Genomic DNA, 27,797 nt, shown 5'->3' with positions numbered 1-27,797 from the left:
TGTTTATCAGTTTTCTGTTGGAGAGGGTTTCTATTTCACCTGCTTGAAAAAACGACCTAAGAGAAAATGCTGCTGGACAGTTATTTAGACAATTAATAGATAAGGTTAAACAATGAAGTTCTTGCATTTGTATCTATTTCAAAATGTAAGGACTCTTGCATTTATAGAAATGTTCAAATGAAACATATATTTAAACCCACCAAACTTCTAAGGACTTAATTGACCCATATCCATCCTTTGTGGGATCCACTCAAAAAGTATAAGCATAATAAAATGATGCAAATGACCAAACACTAACATTGGGGAAAAGACAAAACAACCCATAGTGAAGGGTATAAAAAAATATGCAATGCATTAAATACAGTAGCAACAAATTGATTTGGGAAACCAATAATCCCATGGTATTGTGTATCAGAGAATATATTCCTTTACATATGGGTGATTGACGTGAACTCAAATCCAAAGTGAAAAAAATAATAATTCAAAAATATATGTCCAATGACATATAATTATATTCCCTTATATGTGAATAATTCAAAACTGAATGTGTCCATTTCTAATTCTTCATATATTTTGCATATTATTCACTTTTTGGTGTGGTAGTCCTAAAATGTGTCCACCGGTGCAACGACATAAAGAATGCCATTATTTAATTCAGAGAATGTTGGACAGGTAAGATAGATAAGCACAAGGCATATTAGTTTGTCCCAATTATATTTCCACATCAAACATACCCCCAACAAATTCAGAATTATGTTATTTATATACTATAAGATGTACACATAGAGACTTAACCCAAATGTCTGGGTTACATTCATTATAATTTGTATAAAACTCAAGGAATCTTCATTTCATCCTTAAAGCTGCATAGTTCATACATTGTGTGGGCTCCATTCAATGAATGGAGCCCACACAATGTTCATATTACGTTGTTGAGCTGAACCAATGATAACACTGTCCATTTCTTGAAGCCAAGAAGTCTGTTACATTTCCAATTCATAACATTTAGCATCCATGTTATGAAGTTACTTAATGCTATTGCTTTCTTTTTCGCATTTGAGGTTTGAGTTTATAGAGTTGTTATTGCCAAGATGGTGTTGACTGGGTTATGTCTCAAAGTTCTATTACAAAGACAGAAAGCATTCAAATTGGGAGGACCAGAAATGTACTACGAAGAGACAGGAACGCGTTAATAGAGGGGTATATCCTAGCTAGTCTTTCATTGCAGTGTACCCTTGTATTGTTGATCTGAATACCACATGTTATGGAAACTCCAGTATGGAATGGTCATATTGGCCCTTATGAATGCTCCACATGTTCTTCAAGGACTGTGATCTTCCTAAAGGTTTTTGCAGCTGCTTTCAGGGAAAAATGTCCTTTTTATCTTCTCTTTGATTGACACTCTAGGAGGGGAAACCACGAGAAGGCATAATGGATTTTTGATTTTTGTCCTCTCGCTAAATACTGGGGACAGGTGGTTATGTTTGTTTTAAATTTACAGGAACCTGGCAAGCAGCTGGATCACATTCTTTCACACACTGAGGTTTGGAAAAAGGGTAAAAGCAACATCTTTTCAAAATTAGCTGCAGGTTCACAGGCTGGAGAATGGCACTTACATATAAATTGGTTTAATTGTTTTAATAATATGCTGAAAATAATTATACTGATTGGAAACTATGTATTGAACCTGTGAACTGACAGCTGTCATTTAACAGTGTATTTCATTTAGGCCTTATATGAAACATTTGTACTAGAAAAACATTGTTCAGTAATTTGAACTGTTGAAAGAGAGGTATAAGGAGTGAAAGATACAATCACATTTGACAGCAGCTGCAGAGAGGGAGCAGGATTTCACAACAACATTTGGTTTGGACAGAACCACTCAAGAGTCAAGAGACTCGCTAGCTTGCTGGCTGCACTCAGGTACGCCATTGTGTTTAAACTAAATTCTAGCATGCTAACATACTCACAATTACAATGCTAATGATATTAATCAGGTATAACATATTTGCCATAATTTACCATGTGAGCATGCTAACTTGATAAGTAGCATTGAAGCGATACTGAGGCAGATGGGTTAGCTCTGTCCTGGGGAGTCCCCTGGACACTCTGGAAGTGGTGGGAGACAGGAGAATGGCAGCCAAGCTGTCCTCCCTGCTGGAATATGTGTCCCACCCCCTCCAGGACACCCTGTCCGCGCTGTGCAGCTCCTTCAGCGACAGGCTGCTGCACCCGCGGTGTCTCACGGAGAGATACCGCAGGTCCTTCCTTCCTGCAGCGGTCAGACTCTATAACCATCATGGCCCCCGGTAGACCCCCACACACATAACAACACTGACTATAACACCCCCTGTTGTGTTGATAACTGTGCAATATATATCTGGCTGCTATACTTTTATTTTTGTGTATTTATAAATTGTGGGATTCTTGTATATTTTTTTTTGTGTCTTATGTGTAATATTAAGCTGTCTTTGGCTCTTTCTGCTGTACACAAGAACATTTCTCCTCTGTGGGACGATTAAAGGTATTCTGATTCTGATTCTGATTCTGATGATGCAGTTCTGATAATAAATTATAATGCCCTGATGAAAATGATGATGCATCAGTAATGTAGTATGTCTAACCCCCTGTTTCCCATGAAATTACAGGCTAACCCCGTGTTCAGATGCGTTACACAGTCCATAGTTTGTATTGATATTTGCCAAAACCTTTCACTCATTAAAAGTCGGCTTCACTGTTTCACCGGAGTTGGTAGAAATCATCCTCTGGGAACCATGAATCTCATTTTATGTTTGAAAATTTGAAGAATTTCACTCCAACCCAAAATTGATTTCATGTCGTTCCCATTGTCTATTTTCCCTTGTTTGCTGTCGAATATCCAATGCAGACATAAAATTCAAGGAAAAATCCTGGTAGCACTAAGGGAAAGTCAGGGTATCACCAAAGTCTCTGGAGACCACATATTTCTGTACTACACAAAAGGGTAATCAATCAAATACAGTTTGACATATCACTGCAAAAAGACAGAAAAGGAAGCAATTATTGGTCATTTTATTCACATTTAGTTCTGACCAAACCGTCATTGATTTCAAAACTTACACAGAAGGAATTCAAAAGAATAAAAGTGGCATATTGGGAGGTCAATGCTGAACTACTTTGCTTTTGTTTGTATTGGCTTCATTTATCTTATCAGCACATCACAATATGTGTCAATGTGTGCTGCTTCTGGACTAAAGACACAATTGTTTATGTCTGATTGTCTTCCTTTCCTGGTGCCCATTTACGCTCTAAGTGCAACAATCAAGCGTTTGGCTGCCGTGTGTGTTTTTACTCTGTCTCTGAAAGCAGACCCTGTTGCCCCCATTTTTCTCCTCGATTGCTCTTACAAATGGAGCCATTGGCCTTTACAGCCTGCTAGCTCTTCCAATACTAAGTCTGGGGTTTATGGGTTTGAGGCTCCTTCTACACCCTTTCCTCTTCCACTGACCACAAAGTGAAAACCTCAGACTGCATACCTGATGATCTTTGAAGCTCTCTGAGATGGAGAAGCTATACCGATTGGAAAAGTTTAGGGTAAGATCTCTTTTCTTAAAGTTTTGAAGAAAACATGGAAGAAAAAGCATTACTTGTTGCATGTTCACACAAGTATTCCACTTTGGCCTCAAGACACAACATACCTTGACCACAATTGTTGAGCGGTTTCTCTCAACGCTCATTTTGCCAAAACTTCTTAGCATTTGAAGCTAACACTTGAAATATTTTTGGGAAGAAAAAGTAGGCCTATGATGGTAATTTTCACAATTGCAAGGTGCTAGTATCAATCAATCAAAATGACATCATGTAAATGTGTTCAGGCAGTCGTGTGTTTGTGCATTCCTCGCTGACATTTTAAGGAGATGTTGGCTATCATGAGTGGAAAGCCACACGCTATCTGTCTGGGCGCTTCTCAAACTACGGGCCAGAAATGAAACAGTGGAATGTTTGCATGAGAATATTCAGCCGAGAGTGGAGAACACAAACACGCTGTCAAAGGCAGAAACAGCTAATTTTGTCTGATGAAACGCACACTCCTCGTAGTGCAAATTGTTTAAAAATGGCTGTCTGTCTGTCTGGCAGAAACCCAAAGGTCATTTCTAATATTTGCTTACTGTTTTGCCACTGTGTGTCTTAAACTTTGTGAAGAAGGGAGGGAGAGCTCGTTGTTCCGAGAGAAATAGCCACAATATGGTGAAACCACAAATACTCTCAGCTATCATTCTTTCTGGGTAATGCAAAACATGAGGATCATCTCAGCGCATTTTCTTGTGTACAACGGCAAGCATTTCAAAGTACTCAGGATAATCAGTATTCTTTTGATACAATATCAAGCAATGCAGATTTAAGGAAAACAGTGTAATCGTGCTGTTTTAACATTGAGCCAGTGTTATGAAAGGGCAGATTCACAAGCGATAGTTCATTTACGATTGGCTAATCGAACCAGAGGGAAATTGATACAATTAGTTGGTTCTTGTTTCAAAGCGCAGCAGCCCAATGTATTTGCTGAGGGGCAAAGGAGCAGCTGGGGAAATTGTTTCGCAGTGTGCAGTGATGTCATGTTTTGTTAGCCGCAAGTAAGCATTGCAAGGGCTCCCTCGACCTAAAGAGATGGGAGACTTCCAATTGATTTTGTAACATCTGTTGCGAACACACGTTTTATGATACTCCTATTTTGTTAACTAACGTAATGCTATAAAGAACCACATGGCTTCATGTCTTAAACCTCTAAGCTAAAGGCAGCTAATGTTTAGATGCTTTAGATGGTCACTAATTTGGGGTTATCTGACATATTCTATGTCTTAGAACTCATTTACCGGTATATGAGTCATACCTGCACCACTATTGAGCTCAGAGTACCAGTTCATACAGCCTCTCAAGCTGCTAGGGCTGTAGACTTTTATCTTGTTGTTTACTGTGCCATAATCTCTCGTTCACATGAGTCAATATTCACAGATGCTTTACAAATTCCTCACACCAAACAAGTGTTATTAGTCTTCTGTTATTGGTATTTAGCTTTCATATGAGGTCAAATGAAATTTCTTACTGAGTGACGTCTGTTCTGGAGGACAACTTTCTCCCTCTGCTATAAATATATCACCGTGTTAAGTCTGCAGTGTCCTTGAAGATTTTAAAACCTATTACAGTCAGTGTGTGTCATTGTTTGTCCTGGTGACTTTCTTTCGCTCTCTGACCATGACACAAGCATATTATTCAAGCTTATCATTGTATTTTGCCACATTGATGTTTTGGCCTGTAAAGTCAGACAGGACAGCAAAGACATTTCACAGGGCTTGAGCACTTTCTGTTTCCAGAGCGGATGGAACTTGTAAGCACTTCTTAAATGAAGCAGTATGTCACAGTAACTACAAACTTGCAGACCCCATCTGATGAGCCTGTTTGGTTATAATTTATGATCAGTGTCAGGATTTAATTGTTGGGGTTTAGGGAAGAGAACGCTTAGGTCAGCAGAACAACGTGGTGTTATGAATTGTACAAAGTCAAAAGGAGAAAAAAAAACACCGCACTGCCAGCCTCTGTGGCTATCCATTCACACACATCCACACTGTTTTAGCAGTAGTCTGTCATGCCAAGTACAGGAACTGTGTCTCCTGCTTGGAGAAGACATTCATTTTATCAAGCAAATATTTTCCATCCATTTTCCCTTTTTGTCATGCACCATCTTCTAACACCACCCACAGCTCCATTCACAAAATATCAGAAAAAGACTAGTTTGCGATAGCAGTTTTCTCAATACCTGGACAATTTGCTATTCATAAATAACCTTATTAATAAACATCAGCCCTTCAAAAATACATGGTTAGTTATTTATGCACAGAACAGTCTGATCTCTCAAGGTTTTTATGTGGGAAATGTTCACACAGTATATTCTCCCAGATCACAAGAAGAACACTGTGACCTTTTTGTGAAATACAGAAAAGATGTTTCCTATTACAGTTCACCTTCAATATGATTCAGCAGCTTGAAAGTCCGCAGGTGCCATGAATTACATCCAGTCCTGGATCTCCCAATAGTTTCTTAACCAAATGTATTTCTGGGAAGAGGATTTGTGTATTTCTGTTGTCTTTGCAAAGAGCACAACCGTGACATTTCTGTGGCTTTTCTTCTCATAAACGTTTTTTTTCATGGTGAAAACCAGTTACAGTTTTCCAAATCAGTGTTTAATGATTTACATGAGATCAAATTTTCCCTTCACTGCCCTCGGCCAAACTAAACCAGTGTTTTGTCAATATTTTAATAACTCCATACAGGGACTCATAGCTGGAAGCTGATGTGCTTGACTTGTGGTATGGTTAAATTTGCATAAACATGAAATGAAAATGCATGAGTGGCAATGATTCATAAATCTTGATTTGAAAGACATTTTTGTATGGTCTTTCCCGTTAAATGTGATTTCCATATTCCCAATTCCCGAAAAATGTTAATGTCAATGCAACTTAGCAGATAAATAATAACAAACTTTGCACAGCGACTCTACATTGGAGCATGGTGAACAATCTGATCCTAGCCCACCATCACGGGTCGTGCTCTTTGTTGCTTTGCTTGATGCAGTAATAAAAGTGAAAGGCTCACCTCTCTGTGATTTATGAGAGCTCCTGTCAGTGGGAATAAAAGATGGCCAGTGGTAATTAAAGTGGGTCTGCAGCAGAGCAAGATCTAAGAACCACTGCCTGCTAATCAAGTCAGCCCACATGCTATTAATAGTGGATGGTGACACAAGCACTCAACCACCTATCAACTCCCCCGACACTCAAGCAAACAATTAATCCTTCACATATTCAGTCAGGTACATATGTTAACCTCCTAGCTGCAGTGTTTTACCTGTCACCAGAAACAATGTGTTAATCAGCGAATACTGATCAAATTGAAAGCTATTTGCAGGGGCACCATCGTTATATGGGCTATTTGCAAGGAGAATGCTTTACATTTATTTGGATTGAATTGAATAATACTGCTCTTTTATTGGAGCTCATAATCCAGATGGTCATGAAAGTAATGTGCTGCTTTATACACATTTTTGTCAGTTTTTATGTTTTAGGGATATGGTCTGTCTGTCCCTTTTCTTGAATATCTAAATAATGCCAGGAGGGCTTTATTCAAATTGGGCTCAAATGTCCAATTTGTACTGTTCTGGTACACCTGTTTTTAGTCTTGCTAAGCTAATCTAATCTAAAGCTACACTCTGCAAGAAAGTGCATAAGCGTATTTCCAAAAATGTTTAAGTATTTCTCTGAATGCCAGTTAGGTTAGGTTTTCATGCTATTTATCAATTGAGGGCTCAAATGTACCGAGTGATCAGCATAGAGGCTTAGAGGACATGAAACACAATCTAATGAAGACAAATTGAACCAGCCCAAACCAATGAAACCATTATTCGATCCACAAAGCCGTGTGGTGTTGAGCCATGCCATTAGTCTCCCTTTTCTTCTTCGTATCTTTCAGTTCTGGCTTGCGCCACTTAATCAAGAGAGAAACATTTTACTCCCATCAACAAAACACTCAATGGCATTAAATAGCACGCACAGATGTTCTTCCTTGTCTGGCTAAACAGCAATTCATGCTTTCACACACCCTATCTCTTATCTGTCAAAAACAAACTGTGGAAAATATGTGCGCAGACTCTTACAGAAATAATTTCCACAACCCTCATTTAATTTGGAAAAATACTGCAGCCATTTACACCAGAAAGTTTCATTTTTCTTCTTGATTCTGAATATAAATTCATTTTTTCCATGTGTTTTGCAATGTTTTGGTTTGGGATATAGGTTTTTGTTCATGTAAATGGTCTCCAAAGGATAACATCCCAAAGTTTCTTCCAGAGAGAGTTTCTCTCCCATACACTCTCCCCATGCATGAAATGCCTCCATTGGACTTGATGTTTATTTCTGTAACATAATGACAGCATTAAATTACACTGCCGCTTCTATTTGCAGCTCTCCAACACATTGTATCTGATAGGCTTAGGGCTGGGACCATCTCTAAGCAGTTGACCAATCACAATAGAGCTGGCCAGCTAACAGAGCAGACTGGGCTCTGGTTTCAGACAGAGGGTGAAAAGAGGTGCTGAATCACAGGCAGTATGAGAAAAATAAAGAGCTTTTTTAACATTAAAACATAAAAATACAACAATGAAACCTAAAAATAAGCATAATAAGGCCCTTTAACCATTTACTGTGACTATTTTACTAAACCATTTAAGTGCAGGTTAAATGGATTTTAATGGCAGGTCACTTTAAGCATATGTAGCTGGGTGCTGGGAAAAGCAGCTCAGGGCCTTACTCCTCCCCGAACCACTCCCCCTAATTAGAGAGAGTATAAATGGCACCTGCTGCAATCATCCTTCCCCATGGCCCTGTCCTCATGGTCGGTGGTACAGTTGTCTGCTGACTTCCTATGGTGGTTTACCTGCTGTTTTTTGTTCATTGCTGTTTAGTTAAGTTTTGTATAGTTACTTTGGTTTTGTTTAGTTAGTTCCTTTTGCCAGCTGGGATTTTCTTATTTGTTTAGGTTTAGTTTTTAGTCTTAGTTTGCTATTCAAGCTGAGTGCCAGTATATGGGGAGGGCTAGTCCGTATCACTGTTTGCTGTGGTGGAGATCACCGGGGAGCACGAATGAGTGACCTACTTGCTGTGACTGGTTTGCTGTGACTGCACCTGTGAGTATTTGGTTGCACCCGAGTGTCACAAAGTAGTATGCTACCCCATTAACTGGCCTCATCTCACCGAGGTTTAGTTTATTTTTCTGTTTTGATTTAAATGTCAGCTTTTACATAAAGATTTTAAAACCTTTTGGTAGTAATAAAGATATAAACTGTACTATTGTTTACAACGTGATGACTTTGCATTTTCTCTTTTTAGCATCCTCTTCCTCAGCTTCTTTTGTTGTTTTATTCATAATTAATAAAAGTTTCTTTTCTGTACAAAACACGTCTCTGCCCCTCAGTACGAACTTGTGCCCAAATCTTTGAAGGTTTATATCTTGGGGTGCAAGTCCCCAGGTGGCGTTGTCGGTCCCCCTTTTATTAAACTTTAATGCTCTAGATTTTCACCTCACCACCCCGCTGCACATACATAAAACTGATCAGTTTGTAGAATGGCAAATGGTTATCGACGAAGTATCAATAAACCTTGGAGGCCGAGGGAGCAAAATTATATGTCGATGAGAATTCGTTAAAAACAGATGCTCTGCACACAAACAGATTTACAGTCCAAACTATAACAAGAACAGTTATAGCTGTGGGTTCAAGGCATTCATCTCTTCAGACCTCCCTCCATTTAATTTCCATTTCCTCATCAGTCTCACAGATGTGATGAAATGTCAGAGGCAGTACGCTGCAGCGGAACACTAAGGGATTGATTATAAATTTAAATGTCCTTTCTAAATGAAGATATAAATCTTAAGCATTTTCCTCATGCATTTTGTAGTAAATAGCCCTATTGGGAACAGGTTTGGATGAGAAGCTTGCTCCCTGTTTATCTTCCCATAAACATTTATGGAGAAATGAGTGTACAGTAGCTTATAACATATTTAGAACAGGCCTCTCAGATGTGACTCTATGGGGCTCAGGCAGACGGACAGATAACTCAGACTCTTAACATTAGAACTTCTGCTGCGTAACCACACTGAAACTCACTCAGCATAGTTCTCCTCTCAAAGGTACAAACAGTACTGTGGTGATAAAGCAAAGCCATCTCACTGGTTTTGGTGACAAAGATGAAAGTAATCATGCTGTTTACCTCTAGTCTGGCCTTTCTGTTCACAGATTGATTTTTAATCTAGTGGGTGATTTGACAGAGGTGCTGAAGACTTTGATGACTCTTATAGGCTAAACAGCAAAATTGAGTCAATAACTTGTTGCTTTTTTTATTTGTGAAAGTAAATCATGTGCCAAAAAAAAATTTATTCTTAATTGCACCTCTATTTAGCATTTATTTCCGCCACCAAGGAGGTATTCGGGTGGGTTTGTTTCGTCTGCAGGATTCAGGAAAAAGTACTGGCCCAATTTACAGGAAACTTGGCAGAAGGGTACAACATAGGCCAAAGAATAAAACCATTTTATAACTGATAAAACACTTTATTACCACCGAAAGACCTTGGCTGAGGTTGGAGATTTCTGTGTGCCTTTTAGTTTTCAGTATGTAAGCAACTAATTCAAGGTTCATATCACGCTAAAGCACCGTTTTATGTGGAAGCATCTGTAATTAGTGTATATAACAAAACCTAATGAATGATAACACTGTATAACATAGCCGCAAACACTTTAAACTTGTGTTGTAGACAAATTATTCAATGTTTTTTACTGCCTATAAATGCTTACAGTGTGTGGTATGTTCATGCAGGACTACAACTACCGCATGTGGAGCTTTGATGATCCTTGTCGTTTTAAATCACCTGGTTGTGGTGGCACAGGTGATGTAAAACATCAGGAGCATGAATGCAGGACATTACATCACAAACCGAATTGACACCCAACTTCGACTGGGAATTCGTACAGAAATCCTTTTGAATATAACACTTTTCCTTTGATTGGATTTCTTCTGAGGAATTCATTTATCATAATTGGTATGGGCAGTCGTTCCCAACCATTTTCCCAACAGCTATGTCAGGTGAACTACTCGACATCAATAATATTAATTTGCCTTTAAACTATTACCAGTTGCAAGAGCGACGCTGATAACGATATTACCTTCAAGATGTTGTCAATCTTGCAAGATGCAATTGCCAAACTTTTCAGTTGTTACTATTGGTTACTACAGGGGTAACCCTGGGGTACAAGGAACCCTGGTTGGGGTTGTTCTCTCTAAAACACAGACAGCAGGGATGTGGCACAGCAGCAACAGAAATACAATCAGTGCAGTGTCCTTGTTTCACAACCCTGAGGATTAGAGGCTCATCACTGAGCCGTGTTTCCACATTATCTCCAAATTCCTGGCTCAAACTGGCCTGATGGCGTCTAAGGATCACCGTCATGCAAACGTATTAAACAAAAAATTGTTCTGAGGTGAGGACAGCTGGACTGATCTATTTAAAAACTAGTGCCCTATGTTATTTGTATTTTATGATTTATTGTTTCTTTTGAACATTTTAAGTGAATTATTTTTTTGTTGTTGATGTCATTACTTGTATTTATTTGCTCTCATTCAGCTCTGAGGATATCCCTTTAAGTGACTTCATTACATATGGAGAAAGATATGGTTGTTTTACTATATTAGTTTCATCCTAATCAGTTACATTCATGGTCATGTCACCATTAAAACCAAATTTAGAAGCGATCTGTTTGTTTTTTCAAAATCTGAACCATTTTAAGTAAAAAAGTGACAGTTTGAGGATGTTTTTATTTTGCTTTCTGTCCACTTTTTGGTATTAAGGTTCATGTTTCATAGGCACGTCCAGTGACACATCATCTAGACTTTTGTCTCAATTTGGTTTGTTTTATACGATGCAAAAAAAAGAAGAGCTCTATAAAAATGGGGTGTTTTGAGCCAACAGTAGACACTTTAGCCGATGATAAACAATGTTTGTTAGACATTTCTATAAAAGGTTTTACAGCAGCAGCATTGTGTCATACATTGTATTAGGAGCGATGAGACATAACACTAATATTTAACCTGTAAATAGATTTAGCGGTCATAAAGACAGTTGCATCTTAATGCCAAAATACATCTCATTGTCTTCATATAATCCCCTCTAGACTAAAACTAAGAGAAAGACTAAGACACTCTTTAAGTTACTTTTAAAAGAAAACACCTGTTCTATTCCTTCTGGTGGTACCAATGATGTTAATTTGCTGCAGTGTGTAATGTTCACTTTGGCTTAGTGCGGTTTATGATACGGTGGCTGACAGGTGCAAACGCGTTGCAACGGCCCAAAGCATTTCCAACAGGAGAATCGCGCTGCAGCTTCAGAAACGATGCAAATATAAAAACACAATAATGCCAAAACAGATGCAAACGAAGGAAGATCTTCACCAACATGACAACGCAGGTGCAGCGTTCAAAAAAGCTGCAAATAAAACAACACTGCAAGTAAAAATATCTCTAGATGGCAGCCATTCCATTCTGGTGTCTGTTGAAATCCAACACAGAGAAATGTTGACAGTAGTTTATAAAATACAGAATTTCATTTTTATTTTACTGAAAAAAATGTGGTTTTTTAATTCTTTTCAGAGCAGTTTTATATGTTTATCCGTTTCCAGTGATAGTGTGACAGTTGGCCATTTTTATAATCCGGGAACATTACCAAGCGCTCTGGTCCAAGCTTTGTGCGTCACTTTGTAGTGTCCGGTCTATGCAGCGTTATGCAGTGCTGTCAAGTTGGTGAAGATGTTTCTTTATTTGCATGTGTTTTGGAACATTTGTCTTTTTGTATTTGTATCGTTTCTGAGGCCACAGGGCCTTTCTCCTTCTGGATGTGTTTTGGCCTGTTGTAGCGTGTCAGCTACCGTATAATTCTGTAGGTGGCCTGAAGCAGCTACAGCCAAACTAAAATACCTACTCTACATGTTCAGAAATAAAATGCATTAAGTTATTGTAAAATTTAAGCTATCAAGTGCTTCAATTATTTGCATGTGCATGTGTATATGTGGGCACAATGTCGGAGTAGAGGTATGTCGGAATAGCAGCATGTAACCAGGCCTATGTTACATGCAAGCATTTAACTGATAAATGAACTCTGGCAAAATACACCTACTTTCGTGAATGTAATTTTCAGAAAATTATTGTATCCTCCATTTAATATGAAGCTCCGCAAGCAGCTGGTTAGCTTAGCATAGTGTAGAAAACAGCGAGTCTATCCTTGTCCAACAGTAACAAAATCTATACCAGTTTTTCTTGAAGAGGAGATCCCAGAAGCCAGTGCACCTGGCCAAAAACATTTGCGTCTGGTTTTACTTGCACATTCATTACCGTATGTTGTTTGGCTAGCTTCAAATATCTAACTAAGGGTGGACATTTTTTACTCCAAACAATTTATATCTACTATTTCTGGTTTTCAAATGCCAAAGTAAACCCCAACAGCACACTTCATTTCTAGAGAGACGGATGAAATAAATGTTGAATTAGAGGTTGCATTGAGCTAAAGACGCTAATAGAACAGAGGTTAGCACTGACGTGTTGCATGACGTCTGCTCTCTATGGTTGGGTTATCTTCCATAAAACTGAAGGTTGTCATTTTTATACTTCTGTTTTTTGTAAAAATCTAACAAACAAGACAATACCTGTTTTAGGCATAGGTAGGCAATTAATATTACCTTTGTACAGAGCCAGGCTAGCTGTTACACCGTTTGGTCTTCATACTAAGCTAAGCTAACAGTGGTGGTACGTTTTTATTTACCATGCAGGCAATAGAAAATAATCAAAGGTATTTCCTAAAATGTCTTGCAATCATTGCAGAGTAAAAACACTATTCTTACTCGAACTCCATCTCAACAGCTGTGAACCGGCCAGACAACGGGTAATAAAAATGTAGTCAGCATAGAGGAGATGCTGAAGAGGAATTTGTCTTTGTTCACCTATTTTGCAATTTCTACATAATCCCTCTCAATTTAATATTGAAAACTCAAGACAGTCCAAACAGTATTCAGTGTGGGGCATTCAAACACTCCACAGCTGTTGTTGATTGAAAGTATGTCTGTGTTACCACTAAGATACAGGATGTCAGTGCGCCCTGGCATTCTTCTCACCCACTTAACCTAAACCACATTTTGGCACGTAATCTTGCTCACCAAAACCTCCGAGACTCCGAGCCAATTAAAGCAAAAATATGCAGTAGTAGTACAACACACAATTCATGTAGTTGTTTCAACTTAGCTTTACTTGCTGCTATAAAAACAAGTAAATGTCAATTAGCCACATACCTTTCCCATAGCTAAGGATAAATACAGTGTAAGTGGCAACGTTTGTCAAATTTTGTTTAGAGGTCTGGTTCCTTTTCAAAGCAAAGAGTGGTGATCTTGACTTTAGAACATCTGGGGAAAATGATACTAATGTGTTCCTACAAGATCTGGGCAGCATCTGAGATTTTTCACATTTCACAAATACTGTGAGCAGGTGTCAGCAATAAATACATGGATAATAAATCAAATACAATCTGAAAAACATCTTAAAAAATGAACTTCTGGATTCATAAACCCCGATGAAGACAAATGACCTCCATTTGTCCTTACATGTGCATGCATGCAATAAGATGACCCTTACATTGTATGCTTTGCGCTGCATATCAACAAGCAGAATTGCTAGGGAAAAAAGTAATGTGTCCACTTTCAGTCGGAGAAGATCTTGACTCTTTCTGCTGTTACATATTGTAAGATTCTCAGTTGATGGGGGTATTCAAACGTCCAGCAGATTGCAATGTGGTGTCGGAGTTTGTGATTGTATTTTTATTTTATTTTTTAAATATCCCAGATTATTAGATGCCTAATGCCTATCTGTATTAATCTGCAAACACTTTAGGGCTGTCTTCGAAAATGAACTTTGTTTAAAGTAAGCTAACAGAAGTTCAAAAGAACAAGAACAAAGGGAAAGGAGAGATCTGTACCACTGAATCAGATGTTGTAGTCCAAACCAGATACAGCCAGTGACTGCCAGATTATGATAATAAATAGCCCTGTTATCTTCACAACTATTGAATTAGCACTTGTTATGAATCTGGCGAAGCTGAAATGTGTTCTGCTGAAGGCCAAATGGTTTTTGAAAGGAAAATATTTGCAATAACACGTGATAGAAACCAAAACTGCAGCCCAAATTTGGGCTTAAACAATTCTCCACATTCAGACACATACAATGTATTTAACCTCAGGGGCTCTCACGGTGACAGCCCTGCTTCAAACAAAAACTTAAATATGAGTGTAATAACATTAAATACTGATGTTTTTTGGAGAAGCACTTGCAGTGCAACGTTTAACAGTTCCCGTGGGCCAGCTGTCAGCTTCAAATTCTCTTTGATGATCAAGCCAGTCTGAAGTAAGCCGGGTGCTGGTTACTTTCGACACAGGTGAGGCAGTTTAGTCTGTGTTTCTGTTGAATGGCCAATAATCTGCTGTCATGGCAAGTCGTTTATGGCTGGATAGGCTGAATGCTGAGGCCAGTGAAGCAGATCAGGTTAACACGACAAAAGAGTGCTGACATCTTTCATATAAACTGTACTCAACTCTGCCATTTTATTTTTTAACTTAACTAAAAATGGCTCCAATAATGTTACGGTTGCTGTTAGGACTGTGTTGGAACAAATACTAAATATAATTTTCAAGAACTGGATTGGCAGAATCTAGACTTGGACATTTAACAGATTTATTCAGCTGTTAAATGTGCATCTGTACATCATTACAGTACTTTCCTGTCAGACAGAATCTTTCCGTTTGAACTCAGGGCCATCTTTGTCTTCTGCTCTTCAGCTTTGGAAATATGGAGTGTGAAAAAAAAACACGAATTAGAGTCCAACCCCTAATAGTGAACAGCCAACCAACCATTAGAGCAGGAAATGGCCTGTACAGCTAATGTTCGCTGTTCTTGAGCATTCTTGTGCCTGGCTGGTTTTAATAAAAAATCTGGATTCTAAATAAAGCTAATAAAGACAGATGAATGAAGGAACCAACTGTTTAGACTTTACAGTTGTGAGAAATCAGGAAATAGAGGTAGTTTATGTTCCACATTTACTGGATATCCACACTATTTCATCATTCCTTGATGTCCGATGCAACATCCATGCTGTGATACAGTAATTGTCACTTGTTTGCCAAACTATGAGACTGTGTTGACAACCTGTGAGGCTGAACTTGTATTTAAGCAATATAACAGATGTGTTCTTCAGTATTTAAGCTATCCTCATCATGCAGTTGACTGATTGCAAAGTCCTCAACCCAACCAATAATTGTCCACTCCTAGCTAAGAAACAGTAACCAGGCATGGCAGACCAAGCTTTGCATTTTCCCACATGTTGAAGTGGTGCATATGGCGGTCTGGAATATATAAATAGTTTAGAGTATGGAAATAACAAAATTGATTAAATGTGTTTATGTGCTCTAATATATACATATAGCATGCCTAGCTAACTAGCTTACTGTCTTATAGTAACCCAATATTACCATGCAGCACATCATTAGATATCTAAAATAATTAGGCATCAAGCTCAAGGTTACATCCATGTAGCACATCTTTACTGTAAATATCTCCATGAGTTTGTTTACGACGTCAGGGTAAGGTCAGCAATTCTACTTCGCTTGGATTTGGGATGTGCGGCTTAAGCAACTGTTTTTGAGCACTATATCATTAAGTGCGTTTTTAAGACTCTGGATGAAGTTGTTAGTTTGCAACACGACAGCCCGATATGTTGAGTACATTTTAGCTTAATTAGTTAGCAAACTGTCATCAGGATTGTATACGACTTTGATTTGTTACCCTGGTTGTTTCTTATTTCTCCAAACAGATATCTGTGTATTATTGCAGAATCTGTAGCCAAGATTTTTGGTATTGAAAGCACAATTGTTTCAGTAAAATGTCGGAGTAGTTTTCACAAATCATTCTTGAGCGCACGTTGGTTTGTTGTAGCTAAGCAATCCGAGGGAAGAGGCCAAATGCATTGGTTGAATTGCAATTTAGGAACATAGAGAGGTTGCTGATCGGTTAAACAATTGACCAGAAGCCCAGATATATGGACCGTTGCAGAGGCCAATTGATAGAAGTGTCTTTCTATGGGTTTTTTATTTAAAAATACCTATACCTACGTAGCTTGGCAGGTGTATCAGAAACTGAGATTTTTTTCTTTACTAAGTCGTTAATAAAGTAAGGACTACACAAGGTTTGCTGCAGGTGCACCAGGAATGTCAGTCTTTTGGAATAACCACAGAAATATTTAACACCTGGGGCAGCAGCACTGCAGTGTATTTCTCAACTCCATCGGTGGCTTTAACCTCGACTTCCACTCTCTATGGGCTTTTATAAAAGTTAATTTGGTGATTCAAAGATTCTGATGAAGAAAGAAGGAGAAGGGGAAAGAAGCAGAGAGCTAAAAGGGGTGACGCAGGGTTGATCCAATGGGTGTGAGGCTGAACAACTGTTTCATGGATGTTCATTTTGGCGGTTTCTCCAACAGATTGGCTGCACTCCTTGTTTCTCTATCCACATGAGATCTGCAGTATCCCAATTTCAGATCATGTTTTCTCTCTTTTTCTGTGAAAACTTGCTGGAATTAGTCTGGGTGGGTCCACTTTAACAAATCCTTACACATCCATATTTGTTTTTGAAGTGTTGTTGTGAAATTTCTGGGAACTTTCAAGAGCAAATTTAGAATACACCAAATTCGTATCTATATGCAGGTCTGGAATAGGGTGGTAATACTTTCCAGATATAGGATATGATATAGACAAGGTGTGACTTTCTAGTACTGTGGGTGTGGAGGACACTGGATAACTGGACTGCTGTCATCCAGTCACAAAGGGAGTGGTTGGAGTCTGCTGGCTGACTTCAATGACCGTCTATTAACAGCTCATGAGAGATTTGAAGGGTAGCAGCTAAAGATGTATCACACGGATACACGCAGAGGAGTGTGTGTGACAGCGGTGCCAAGAAATTAGACTGATTGTCTTGTTGGTCAACTCGTTTGGTTTTAATTCCAGTCCTGCTTTGACTCCGGTCAGATTGATCCGTTTTTGAAGCCGTAAATCACAGTCCATCAACAGGTCTGCCAATGTAGAGCTGACGTCAGGGAGTAAACAAGATTCATCATCAAAAGGTCATTAGTGTCTGTCTGCAACCTCAAGGGGCTTCCAAAACGATTTATCTTGCAGTTGGTGGCGGTGAGTAGTTTGAATGAGCATGTCCCTCATGGATTGTATGTTGATTAAATGCACAACTGGTTTGTTTATTCTTGTAATGTTGGGAATAAGAAATGCATCTAGGATTATTGGGCTATATCTTAGATGTCATAAAGTGTTTTTACCCTTAAACATGCTTTTAATGCTTAAGGATCTCCTGCCGTGTTCGATGTCCACAGGGAGCAGAAGGGGAACACGTTGAGACAAATCGAAGAGGAGAGTGAGCAATCCGTTATGAAACAACATGAGTCAACGCCTGTTCAGGAGCCAAACTCTTGTTCTTCAGAGGGGTCGAGACAAGGCGTGAAGCCACATTAGCCTGTGCTCACTGCTGAACGAGGCATCAGTGTAAACACCACAGAAACAAAATCATACAGCAAGCTTTTAGAGATTTTGGTCGCTCCCCAATATTTTTGGTTCCATATTTGGAGCTTGTGCTGCCCTGCTGAGGATCACAGCACCATGGAGGCGTCTTGTGTTTACAGTATGTGACACAATGGAGAGTCACTGAATGTATACTTTCACTGCTTTGTGCAGCAAATGATGTGAGACTTTCAAATATGTTGCACAAGGCTGTGATTATTCAGGAAGTACAGCTAATGCTTGGTTTTGTAAAAGATGACTATTGTTTGAGGTGTAATAAATAGTGCTGCATGTATTTCTGGGGATAAGGCATGTGTGGAATATTGCATTGCTAACACTGGGCTGGTGTTATTTTGAGTTTGCTGTTCTTGACTTAAATTAGGAGATACATTTTGGAAAATTAGGTGTTTATTTTCCAAAATAGACATTAAGGACCCATACAATTTTAGGCTGGTTCTCAATCTTAAAACACACCCCATGTGTTACTTGTTCTCTGTCCGACTCATTATTTATCAAATTCGTCTGGACCTTCTCGTGTGAAATAGAAATAACTATTACGGTTTTAAACAGCAACAATAAGCTGTACTGTACTGTATGACTTTCCTGGAAATTACTTGCAATACTAGGCTGAGTCAGTATGTTGTGTTCATTGCTTCTGTTAAAAGAAGAGGCTCAGTTTGCATCAGTGACCTGCAGACTTCACAACACAGAGCTGTGGATTTTAATTTCCAAAGTAGTATGAGAAGCAGAACCCAGATGTAAATAATTCTTGGCCCAAGGTTAAAAAACAGCTGGAAAATAAATCTTCAGCATTTAAATGATTAATCATTATGGGACACTGGCCATCTTAAATGTAACATGTTTTATTTTCTCTGCTCTCAACATGATAAGGTACTTCTTTCATGCATAATAAGATAATAACACAGTTGACACACTTTGTTTTAAGCTTCTAACAATGGTTTTGCAGACACATTTATCTTTCTTTTTTTCTCCTTTTTTTTAATCGGGGGGGGGGATCTTTCTTACATAAACATGCCGAGGAGGTTGCAGTTAAATGGCATGCAATGTAACCACTCAGCTACCAAGACACCAAGGGGTTCCAGCCTATATATGTTATGTTTTTAGGGTCACCCTAAGGCTCTCGATGAAGAGGCCCAGTGAATTCCAGTTTTGGGGATTTGTAAGTGAAATATACATTTTTCATGGCTTACACCTTATAGCATACTGTTTCCAGGACCCACACTGGTTTGGAGCAAGCTTTGTTTGGCTGGGGCGCTCTCTGTGATGAGCAGAGCTACAGTTTCGGCCTGTGTCCTGTCACTGGATCTTACAGAGTAAGACGCGGTTCATGTAAGGTTATACAGTTTTAGGATGGGAGGAAATGCTTTCTATTCAACTATTGGTAGTTGGAGAAACCTCAGGGACTTTGATGAGTTGCCTTTAATTTAAAATCTCTCAGCTCATTCGTCTGAAATGTAGTATTGAAGTACTTTCCCTGGACCCATTCACATTATTATGTTAATGTGAAGGGGTGTTGTAAGAGAGGGAAGATCATGAATAAATCAAGCGTTAGAACTGGACAGAGGGACTGGAAAAACGCAGAAGATATTTATTGTATCAAAGCCAGGATACTTTTCTGTACATTGGACATTCAGAACAGTGATTAACATGAGACAGAGACAACTACGGTCTATACTTCACAAGCCAGGTGGATTGGATTCTTTCTTAGATGTACAGATAAGCATTGAAAGAGGAAATCATCAACTCAACAGAATGACCTGAAACCACTTACGGTATATGTGAGTTGGTGCCTTCCTATGTTATTTTTCTGTATTTAAATTGCTTTTGCCAAACGTCTATATCCTGAAATAACTTGGTGCTTGTAAGAATAGTCAATCTATTGAAACGAAACATTAAAAGATATAATTCACTGTTTCTGGACGGACCATATTTCTGCACTTCCGGATGTTGTTTTCTTAGACTCGGTTAGCTTGTAGCTCATAGTATAATCATTATACAAGTAGAAGGAGAGTTACATATTTAACACACCGCCTCTACCTCTCACTCATTGATGCTGCAATAATACTATTACGTGTTTAATAACCCATAAACCTCAGAAGAATTGCATAATAAGAATATCGTAGGTGGAACTTCATGACTACGCCAACAGGCGGCGACGGTGACGTCACAAGTGCTATGCAGATCTTGCAAAGGACCCGCCTCCGACAGTGTCAGCCAGTAGGAGAGACCGCGAAACACCCATGTGACGACATGGGACCAACAGGATCCAGCCCCCATTGCCAACCAATGAGAGAAGACGAGACCGGAAAAAACGCAGAGTAGAAGCTAAGATGTCTTTGAGTAGAAGTGTCTGATGTAGGGAAAACATCGGCCTCTTTTCCTCCGAGTTGCTGGGACACAGCTAACTGCCTAAACGTAGTCTGTGGTCCAGTGGCGTGGGGGAGGACCGCAGCTGTGCCCCTTCTCAAACCTACTACACTTGCTTTAATAAATACTCTTAAATTTAACCTAGCAGTTTCCTGGTCTACTTTTCAACAACTCTTGGTCTTCAAACAACGAACATTTTCCTAACATGCTCTACATCACTTTTCTCTATATTCTGTAGGAATACAAATATTAGTCATTTTATATCCGTCTATATTTTTCAGCACTGTGACTGGCAGTCTGCCCTGTGTCTGTCTCCGGCCTCTAATTTAGTGACACATAATGTTTTCTTGCCTTTTCAAAGATAAAAATGTCAACACCAACCCTGGCCAATTCTGACAGAGAAGAAATATTCTGCAGGCCAAATTATGTCAATGCTGGCACCTTTATGTGCTGGTACAAAAGTTCATGTTCTGAACTCAAAGCTCAAAAGCAGCCACAGTCTATTTAGCCATGGCAGCTAATTTCAAGAATTTCAGTTTGGCATCCTGCTGCTAGCTCAGTGTTATCCTCTCCTTTGAGAGAAGAAAGACTGTACAAAATAAATTAACATTTGTTTGGTATTTTGGCCTCTGCCACTTTGGTTTTAGGAGGCAAGAGGTAAGCCATACAAGGATACAAAGGTAGAGCTTGGGAGAAGCGAGACCTTGCAGGGCTAGGTACTGTTAGCATTACAAACACAAAGATACACGGTAATGTTAGCCTTTGCTACCTACATTGGTTAGTTAGGTTAGCAAGTTGCACCTTCCACGTTAACCGTGCTATTAATAGGGATGCTTTAAGGAAAAAATAATTGCCAATTGAGTCTTATAGTACAATGAACTAAGCTATCAAGCCAGCTATGATGAGAAAAGACACTGATACCTGATAATAAATGCTAACATTAAAATAGACTTTCACTCATCAAAAATAAATTAAGCACCGTATTGTTGGATAGCAGACAAGACAGACTAAATTATCTGTTTAATATTAGCACGAAAAAATCTGGCCATTTCATAAATAGCAGTTTTTTCACTGGCTTAAATGTACAGCCCCCTAGGTTACGGCTTAAAAATAAGGCAACCAAAGGCTTAGCTGCACTCATACTCTTATGACAAACCTACACAACTGTAAGTGCTTACATAGTTTTCTGAAAATGGGCAGTATGATTGATTTGGTTGTTGAATTTCTCCCTACAGTTAACAGTTATTGGAGTGCAGTCAATTTAAATCAAATGAAGTTGCGGAGAGAGAGAGAAATAAAAAGCTTGATTTGCACTTTTGAGCCAATTAATCTGAGGGACCAATATCCACTGCCCGAAAGAAATATATTCATTAATTACAAAGGCCATGCCAAATTATTTTATAAATAGCATGTGGTAGCATGAGGTGTAGCCTACATTGTGTGACAAGATAATGAAAAATCCAGCCCTATCACCCTATTAATCTTCTGCTTTTACCATTGTACAGGCAGTCTGCTATGGAGGACTGAAAGTGCCAAAATTAAATAAATAAATACGCCATTAAATAATTACTTAAATGTGTCATTAATTAATTAAAATTGGAATTAAATACATAAATGTCATTAAATGTGTCATTAATTCATTTAAATACCAATTAATTTTATGTAAAAAAAACCGTATATAATTATTTCACTATTTGATTATTTCATGGTCCTGTGTTGCAGTGCATCTTGAATTAATTGTATCTGTCAAACTCGCCCATCAAAGTCAGTGGGCGGGGCTGACGCTAATCTAATTAAGCAATTTCCCTGTAAGGGATTAATAAAGTATGTCTTCTTCTTCTAGTCTGATCCATTGCTTTGGTCTGAAGTAGCATGCCTTGAGAGAGACGATGGAGGACCTTCATGAACTTTCCCGGGAGTTGGTGAGAGGCATTTTAGCCCTAGCAGAGGATGTGGAGGCAGGATCTGCTGACCCAGAGCATGTAACAAATAAAGCAGAGGAATTGATTGAAGCTGTTGGACTTATTTCCGCACTTTCCGACCAAGATATTGACCGCAGAGTGACTGCAAATTTAGAAGACGTACTCTACGGCTTCTCCGGTACCAGGGCGCAACAGGCACAACACACACAGGGACCGGAGCGTTTGGCGTTTGACATACCGAGTGCAGTCCTGGAGCATCAAGTTCTTTGTGGATTGCCAGCTGGACAAATTGCAGCGATGTTTGGAGTGTCAAAGAGGACCATCAGGAGGCGCATGAAACAAAGCGGTTTAAGGTATTGACACTAAATTCTTGAGTCTTCAGTTTATGAATTGCCGGTCTCATTCACTCAGAAAGGATATTATGTTTAGTGTAACAGTACTCGGATGTTTATGTTTTTTGTTTGCGCAGAAAGACAGACCTCTATTCTACTGTGAATGATGAGGAGTTATATAAGTGAAATTCACAGAAGCCATCCAAACACCGGCTACAAGCTAATGCGTGGTCATCTGATTGCAAGAGGTGTGCATGTCCCAAGTGAGTGTAATAATATGGCCATTATTTAAATTTGTTTAAATATTGTCTGTTTGGATGATAGTCAGCAGTTTAAACATCAAGCATGTGGGATTACTTTTATATATAAATAGAGGGACAAGATCTGACAGTACATTTTGAGACCGTTTTACACACATATGTATTTTATTATGACACCACCATTTCCTCAAAATTAGTGACTGAGTATTTTTATTCCAGGACTGGTCAAGTAGATTGAACAGGTGTTTCTAATGAAGTTGCCAGTGAGTGTATGGTTATTCATTTTACTCCCCTCAGTCTCAAGACTGCAAGAGTCTTTACGTTATCTGGAAGAGTCAATATTAAGGATGCTATTCTAGAATTACAGCCAATAGAATATTGACTATTTCTATCCCTTGCTTGTTAAATGTTACCTAATCAAGTTACCTGTATTAGTCAGCCACTGTTTTTCCACTGTGTTATTATCAGTATTTTATTTCAGGTGATGCTGCTCGAGTCGATGCAGAGGGAGTCTACACGAGACGACGGCAGTATTCTGTACCTGGCCCAAACTCTTTGTGGCATATAGACGGCAACCATAAACTCATCAGGTGAGTGATATTAGCAGATTAACAACGCATCTTTCTATAGATGTTTCATTAGAAATGTTTTACAATAAAGTTGTTTTTTTCGTGTGTTCACAATTACCTGACAGGTGGAGATTTGTTGTCCATGGTGGGGTGGATGGATTCAGTCGTTTAGTGGTCTACCTGACTGTGGCTGGCAATAATAGAGCTCATACGGTCTTACAGAGCTTTATCGCTGCTGTTGAGCAGTACGGGCTGCCATCAAGGGTACGGTCTGATAAAGGGGGGGAGAATGCAGATGTAGCAGAATTCATGATCAGCAGCAGAGGTACTGACAGGAATTCACACATCACAGGCAGAAGTGTCCACAATCAGCAGTAAATAAATATGTTTGGCAACTAGGCTCACACAATGATTGAATGTACTTCTTTAGCATGTCACACGTTAATCAACACTTGTCAATTGTATCCTAAATACAGAATAGAGAGGCTGTGGAGAGATGTTTATGAACATGCCCTGGACCTTTTCTATCAGATCTTCACTTCATTGGAAGATCAGGGAACACTGAATCCAGACAACGAAGTCCATGTTTTCGCACTGCACCGGATCTTCTTTCCACTAACTCAGCAAAGCCTCAACTCTTTCAAAGATGCTTGGAACTTTCATGGTCTTAGAACTGAAAGGAATCAGTCACCACAGCAACTCTAGAGAAGATACAGAGAGCAAGGCCCTATGGAGGATCCTACTGAGGTTAAAGAAAGATCAACTTTAAACACTATTTACTGTCCGTTTCCCCAAAGGAATTATGGGGGAAACTATTGTGCTTAATGTGCTACTTTAAATGAAACATAGGCAATAGTCTCTTCAAAGTCTCCTGAGCTTTCAAAGATCAACCTCTGAGCTGTAGTTCCTATTGTGCACAACTATTATTTTAAAAAACTGAATAGGCAACATTTAATTTCTCACCAACTTGATGACCAAAAATAACAATCTTAAATACTGTGTGTAATGACATGTCAGACTAGTTTTAAGTAGAAGATTGATCATGCTTGTCCTCCATTCAGGTTTATGAAGACTATGGGATCGACTGGAACGGACCTCACAGTCTTCATGGAGGCATTGTGTCAGTCCCCGAGGTTCAGCTGGCCCGTGAGCTCTCAGATTAAGAGGTTGCTATTTTGCCAGCTCCAGGAGTTTCTGTAACTGATGCACTTAGATCAGAGGTCTTCAACAGGGGGGTCGCGACCCCCAGGGGGTCCGCGGAGGTACTGCAGGGGGGTCGCGAAATCTTTGGTTGATTAGACAATTTTTTATATATATATATTTTTTTTACAAACCGTTTTTTCCCACAAATTGCAATGTCTTTAAATGCACAACACAAATCCAAAATATTATAGCGAACGGAAAAATGGAGGCAGATGTGCCAATCACGAGGCCGTGTGACACACGCTGGCTCATAGACATAATATTATGTCTATGCGCTGGCTCTGTCAGGTTCCCCGTGATTGGACGAGAGCCTATTCAGGCCCCAGTTTACTGAAGACCCAGACACAGGGATGCACGCAGCAACATTATTGAGAAGACCATACATATAAAATGGATCGTTTTGTAACTCGAGCGAAAAAATCAACAAGCACAAGCGAGATACCATCCACCAGTGAACATGCAAGTGACGAGGCAGAACCTGCTGCGCCTGCAGATGTTGCAGCTAATAAGGGTAAGCGCAAAAGGGAGAAGACACGAAAATACTCAGATCATTATCTGAAGTTCGGGTTTACCTTTAAGGAGACAGATGGCATTGAGTTTCCAATGTGTGTCATTTGCTCTACTGTTCTTTCAAATGAATCTATGAAGCCATCAAAGCTGCAGCGTCACTTGGAGACAACACACAGCCACTTAAAAGACAAACCTGTTGAATACTTCCAAGCTAGCCTCAAATCCCTCCAAGGTCAACAGACATTGATCAGAAAATCAGCCAAAGTTGGGGAGCTAGCTTTGAAATGCTCTTATCAAATTGCTCTTCGGATTGCCCAGAAGAAACAGCCATACACACTTGCAGAGGATTTAATATTGCCTTCAGCAACCGATATGTGTAAAACCATGTATGGAAATGATATTGACATTAATAAACTGAAAACCATTCCAGTGTCGGACACAACCATAGCTCGCCGTATAGACGAGATGGCATCTGATGTGAGGATGCAACTGATAGAGAAGCTGAGGTTGGCAGATGCATTTGCGTTACAATTAGACGAGTCAACAGATGTGTCGAAGGACGCCCAGCTTCTGGCGTTTGTGCGCTTTGTCGATGATAAGGAAATGCAGGAGGAATTTTTGTTTTGTAAGTGCCTCCCTCAACGCACAACTAGTTCTGAAATCTTCAAAGTGATCGATGTTTTTTTCAGAGAGAATGACATTCCGTGGACAAAATGTATTGCGCTGTGCACTGACGGTGCAAGAGCCATGGCTGGTTTAAAAAGTGGACTAATCGCGCTTGTAAGGGATGTGTCTCCGCAAGTGATTTGGACGCACTGCATGCTACACAGGGAGTCACTTGTTGCCAAAGATATGAGCGCTGAATTGGCAGATGTCATGGACTCGGTAGTGAAAGTAGTCAACCTAGTCAAGAAGAGCGCATTGCAAACATGTCTCTTCTCGAATCTCTGTGCTGCTGAGGGAGAAGAACACACTGCGCTACTCTACCATTCCGAGGTTCGGTGGCTTTCACGTGGAACAGTGTTGTCACGTGTGCTGGAATTGCGCAAGTCTATTCGGGAGTTTTTACTTCTCCAAAAGCGCACAGAGCTGGCTGCACTTTTCAGTGACAATGTTTGGGTCACCAAACTTGCCTATCTTGCTGATGTTTTCGCTGAGCTGAACAAACTGAACAGTTCAATGCAAGGCCGCAATACCCATGCCATTCAACTGTATGACAAAATGGAAGGCTTTCTAAAAAAAATCAAAAGGTGGAGGGAGCGCATCGGGGAGGAAATATTTTCCATGTTTCCATCAGTGGATGAGCTGGGAGATTCTGCTGTGCTCTCGCCCCCCATTACACGCGCAATTCTTGCGCATTTGGAGGCGCTCGAGGGACAATTTGGGCACTACTTTTCTGAGGCTGACTCCTGGCGCAGGGACAAGACATGGATACTGTTTCCATTCACAGACAACGCAGCAGACGGCACACACCTGACAGTGACGGAGGAGGATCAACTAATCGAACTATCCACTGACAGTACGTTCAGACACATATATGACACAAAACCACTCACCCAGTTCTGGATCTCTTGCCAGAAAGACTTTCCGCAATTGGCAGGAAAAGCCATGATGAGCCTTTTGCCCTTTGCCACAACCTATCTTTTCGAAAGTGGATTTTCCTCACTGACTTACTTGAAAAACAAATACAGGTCAAGGCTGCAGCCTGAGGCTGATATGACCCTCTGCCTGACAACCTCCATCCGTCCAAGGCTGGATCAGCTGTGTGCTGCTCATCAGGGTCAGACATCTCACTGATGTGAGAGTACGTGTGCCATCCACAGATGGTTTGAGGATTCATTGTCCCATCTACATGCATGTTTAGTGTTAAAATCTCATAGCTCAGTGTTTGTTTATAAATGACAGTGGCACAGCCACTCTGCACCTTGCACTTGTTTAAAGTTCAAACTTTTATTGTGATTTATTTTAATAGCCCTGTGTTGTGTGCAAGATATATGTTCATAAATGGCAGTGGTACGGCCACACTGTACCTTGCACTTGTTTAAAATAAAAACATGAATATATTAACCTGTGTATTATTTGAATAGCTTAGTATTGAATGTACAATAACAGTATCTATGTTTACACACTGCACTAGGCCCCGTTTAATATAAAACACAATTGTATGCCATATTAATAGTAGGGGGTCCCTGCTCCAACTCTCCATCAGTTTGGGGGTCCCTGGCCTGAAAAACGTTGAAGACCCCTGACTTAGATCATATGTAGAGACTGAGCAAGTGTTATCAAGAATCATAGCAGACTGATGTCCAACCCATGCTTTTATTTAGCATGATAGAACAAGCAAGGATAAACTGAAAGTTTGCTTTCCTTAAGAAGAATAAAAGAAA

The 27,797-nt window shown here is 39.5% G+C and overlaps 1 long non-coding RNA gene across 1 annotated transcript; it reads left to right on the top strand.

Moving 5' to 3' along the window:
• The first annotated feature begins 22,542 nt into the window (after nt 1–22,542).
• LOC134864282 (uncharacterized) lies at nt 22,543–23,721 on the top strand. Its single transcript, XR_010165810.1, has 3 exons — nt 22,543–22,889; nt 23,006–23,131; nt 23,610–23,721. It is a non-coding gene; the product is annotated as an uncharacterized LOC134864282 (long non-coding RNA).
• The last annotated feature ends 4,076 nt before the right edge of the window (nt 23,722–27,797 follow it).

This window comes from Eleginops maclovinus, chromosome 5 (genome assembly GCF_036324505.1).
Source record: "Eleginops maclovinus isolate JMC-PN-2008 ecotype Puerto Natales chromosome 5, JC_Emac_rtc_rv5, whole genome shotgun sequence".
Taxonomy (NCBI): Eukaryota; Metazoa; Chordata; class Actinopteri; order Perciformes; family Eleginopidae; genus Eleginops; species Eleginops maclovinus.
Note: the sequence above shows the minus strand (reverse complement) of the source record. Positions and strands in the feature narration are given on the sequence as shown.